General features: G+C 28.4%; 1 long non-coding RNA gene across 1 annotated transcript; it reads left to right on the top strand.

Moving 5' to 3' along the window:
* The first annotated feature begins 3,137 nt into the window (after positions 1-3,137).
* LOC145054937 (uncharacterized) lies at positions 3,138-4,293 on the top strand. The gene is made up of 3 exons (XR_013685012.1): positions 3,138-3,469; positions 3,701-3,935; positions 4,015-4,293. It is a non-coding gene; the product is annotated as an uncharacterized LOC145054937 (long non-coding RNA).
* Positions 4,294-4,857: the final 564 nt, after the last annotated feature.

Here is a 4,857-nt window from a genome sequence, read left to right as displayed (position 1 = left end):
TTATTAGAACAGGCACCTTAGGTGTTTGACAAAATGTTTCAAAGAATTTTACACAAGTTCTCTATGCTCATCTAACAACCAGGTATAAATTTTGCTTTTATTTTTTTTTTCTAGATTTTTAGCATCATGTGTTTTTGATGTTTGCAACTTTGTAGTGTTACGTGTTTTTTTGTCTCGTCCTCAAGTTTTTCTATCTTTGATAGGGCTTCATTTTTTTATATTTATTGTAAACTATCGATTCAATCTATTACACTTTGTTATGACTTTTATCAGTGTAAAAAGATTCTAATAAATTGTCCATTTCTTGGTCTTTTAGAAAAAGATGTTGTAACTGGATTACCATCTACGACTGTGTTATTTTATTTTGTTGATTAAGCAATCTATGATTTGGCTATGATGGTTTTTACAGATTATGTTTGGACTGATAATTGTTCCTGTCATCAAAAAATACATCCAACAAAAAGTGAAAGACGGTTTTTTATATTAATACCCTCATCTAACTTTAAAGGATTTTTTTTTAACTTTGATGGCATGTAACAGAGTTTTGGCTGAAATTTTCAATTTTGTCGGCATATAACAGGTTATGACTTAAATAATGATATTAGATATTTGGGCAATCAGGTTTTCTTCGGTTCTAAAATTATTTTGAAGAAAATGGTCGAATTTTGTATTATTTATCTCACAAAAGGCAAGTCTTATATCTTTTTTAGCGTATCCATTGAGTTTAATAGTTTCTTATCTATATTTGTTTTTTTTAAATGTTAAATCTTGATTCAATGAATGCAAGTCAACAGATAGTAAAGGTGCAAGAAGAGCAAAAATATTAGATATGTGATGATCATGCCTATGCCAAACCAAAATAAAATTTTAAAGTAGCAAATGCTAAATTCGAAAGACAGGCATTTGTAATGCATAATACATATTATACTTTCCAAATAAATAACCAAAAACTAACCTCATCGCCAAATAAATTACATTTTAACTAACATCAATAAATTATGATTATATTGTCTTTATTTATTATTATACATTATAGATAATCGGTTAATATATAGTCAGTATTCTTATATTCGTATCGGTTTTGGACTACAAAAACTTTATTCAAATAATAAAAATGAACCAGAACATATACGTTGGTGATAATACAAAAATAACCTTCAAATTTGGTCTGATACAAAAAAATAATCTAAAACTTATTTCTAAAAGCAACACGAAATAACAATGAACTTTTAAAAAGAAATGAGAAATTGAAGCGAACTTTTCAAAACCATCAAGAATGTATTATATAGGATGATAATAATGCTGAAAAACACTGAGTTTGGTCTGATGCGAAAAAAGTAATTTTATATGAAAGTAGGATTGCAGTAATACTAAAAAAACCTATATGTTTTTTATTTGATACAAAAATGGTCGAAACATATTTCTAAATCGGCAAGAAATTGAAATGAAATTTTAATTCATCTTTAAATAACCATTTAATAACTATATGTAAATAATATTAATACTCAACAGTTAAGACCATAGACCTTACACAAACGTCTACAAATGTCTTGAAGTAAGCATTGATTTTTCCATTATTTTATCATTATCATAAAAAAAACGACATCATCATGTGTTTATTGTTTAATTCGTCTCATAATAACAAGTAATTTGTGTGCCAATTATGTATTTTTGACATTTTCAATGAGCAACGGGCAAAATCTAAATCGAGCAAATATAACTGTTTTTATATTAATTTGTTAGAATTTCTTTATATTTAATACTGTGGGGGGTTTATGTGGTTCATTTCGAATAAACATAAATACGTTTCTATTTTTTGAAATAAACAATTCTATTTTGCAATATAACCATGAAATAACAATGTATTTTGAAAGTACATTGTCAAATGTTGGATTATACTTGCGTAGACCTGTTTTCGCGCATGCTCAGCTATATGTAGTTGTTTTCCGTGTCACAAGTAAAAAATGTTTGAAGATACTTTGGTACGAGAAATGTTGTTCAATCCATCAAACAAAAAATTGTTCACAAAGAGGTCCTTCAACGACTATATATATTTACCGATTTCAGTGTATTTTCTACATATTTCAATACTACCAATAACCCTGATTTTTTTATTATTATTCTGCAATATCTATATACATTTATATTTTATTTATGCGTTCACCGCGTTTAACGCGGGTCATAATCTAGTTTATCTTCTTTTATTTATTTTTTTTGTAAGTTTAAAATAAGCGTAAAAGTGTCAAAACATTTTTAACTTAAGTGGATAGATAAAATAAATAAGTGGAAAAATCAACTTCCTTTTTAGAGATTATGAGAAAGAAAAATCTAAATTATAAGAAAATGACTCAAGGCATAAAATAATTACTCTTTTATTAAGAAGGATAGTGAAAACAAAATAACCTAACCCTATATAGATAGTGAAAACAAAATAACCTAACCCTATATAGAGTTAGGTTCAAATGTTTTCACTATCTATTGTGTGCATGTATGACTGATTCTGGACCAATCATTTTAGTTATTTTAAGAAAGTAATTAATGCATATTACATGTTGAAGATATAATGAATATTAATTACATCTTCAACATTTAATATACATTAATTACTTTCTTAAAATAACTAAAATGATTGGTCCAGAATCAGTCATACATGCACACAATAGATAGTGAAAACAAAATAACCTAACCCTATATAGAGTTAGGTTCAAATGTTTTCACTATCTATTGTGTGCATGTATGACTGATTCTGGACCAATCATTTTAGTTATTTTAAGAAAGTAATTAATGCATATTATATGTTGAAGATATAATGAATATTAATTACATCTTCAGCATTTAATATACATTAATTATTTTCTTAAAATAACTAAAATGATTGGTCCAGAATCAGTTATACATGCACACAATAGATAGTGAAAACAAAATAACTTAATCATATATATATATATATATATATATATATATATATATATATATATATATATATATAAATAAGAAGATTTTACTAAATTATAAGAGGTACAAGCTTTACTACATTATGTACATTCATTTTATGCATAGAAAATCTTATCCTTTAAACAAAAAGTAAAATGAAAATGTCAAAAAATCATCTTCAAATTCGGAATCGCTCAAAGAGCAGTTGAATCGGTCAACATAAGACTCCCCTTAAGAACTCCATCATCTGATCCCCGCACCTAACTCTGAATCTCGCCTCATTCTCCACCGAAGAACATAAAACATAAAGTTGGTCTCCCGTACTCTCCCATGGTGTCTCACTCAAATTCGTTTCATGGAAAACCCTAACCACAAAATCTGATAGCCTCTGCCAACCACCATTTTTGCCTTGCTGCTAAACGGACTACCTTCCATCGTCTGATAAACTCAACACCACCACTCACCGTTTCTTTCTCTATCTATGTTCACCATAGAATCGATGAAAGTCATAAGGTTCTATTGATTTATTTTTCAGGTAAACTAAATTTTGAGTGTTTGTTTCCTTTTGGATTTTCGGTTTATTTGACTTCATGCCCACATTTTAATTTTCTGCTTCGATTTAATGCCTAGGATCGATGGATAAGTTGACCACTTTAAAAAGAAGGAATCCACTTTAATTGTAAATATCCATCGATCTACGCACACACATGTTTATAGATCTATGTTTTTGTGTGTAGATCTGAGTTGTAAATACCTCTTTGTATAGATCTTAAAATGAATATCAAGATTGGTTCCAGGGTCAGTAACAGAGGCGTCGGAGGGAGGTGGTGGCGGCGGTTGTAACGGTGACGAAGCTGGCGTAGATGGTGTCGGCAACCACCAAGCTCCACCGACGTCATCCCTTCCTTCAACCACAAGCGGCGTTACCATTGTTATTGCATTCAAGCATTGATAAATGTCAAGACCTCTAAGTCGTAGTTGTTTTTTGAACATGAATGAAGGTAAGACTCTTATATATTCATCTCTATTAAAGCCCGCCTGTCTGTTTTCTTGGTTGTGATAATTTTCGTTTTGAGTCAGATGCTATCTGACTTCATGTGTGTTTATTGGGATGAAAATGGGAAAGAACGTGAAAGAATAGGGCTGATGGAATGAAAATCGGAGTGAACAGGAACAAGATCACTAACTTATCTGGTGGTTCATATTGGGGAATTGATAATTACCTCTATATGGATTGTGTCTAGTGTTGATATATACAACAAGAAAAAGAGATGTTTAAATATATACCAGTATGTCATATTTAAATCTCTTTACATATTTAAAAATCATTTCATAATTATTTTAGTAATTTAAGCATTATTATTCATGTTTGAGATTTTTTAAAACAAAAATTGTATAGCATGATTATTTAGCAAGTTAATATTGTTCTAAAGAGAAAAATACAATTACTGGATGTAGCCGAGACATTATCCACCAAGTGGAACTACATGCCAGTACAAAATTAACTTTCATTATTCATATTTAAAATATTTAAACGAATATTATGTTATTAATTTTTAAATAAACTAATAATGACTCAAATGAGAAAAACAATTCAATAAGATAGATGCATTATTCACCAAGTCGAACGATAGGCTTATTGAGCTCACTTTGAAAATATTGATCTGAGCAAAATAGAAATTATTAAAGTTGTTATAAAATGATAATATTCCAACTATTTAAACATTTCAAACATTTAAAATGTTGTTTGTCTATTGATAAGGACCTAATCAACTTCTTATAAACTACAATAAAAAAAAAATTATTTTTTCGGTTAACCATCATGACAAAATATGAATCATAACTAACAAAAGAGTTATGATTTTATTAGAGCATCTTCAATAGTAAGTTTTTTTTTATAATGTATTATTATTTTCTTTTTAT

This window comes from Lactuca serriola, chromosome 5 (assembly GCF_051521515.1).
Source record: "Lactuca serriola cultivar US96UC23 chromosome 5, Lser_US96UC23_V15, whole genome shotgun sequence".
Lineage (NCBI taxonomy): Eukaryota > Viridiplantae > Streptophyta > Magnoliopsida > Asterales > Asteraceae > Lactuca > Lactuca serriola.
This window is presented reverse-complemented; position numbering and strand designations above follow the sequence as displayed.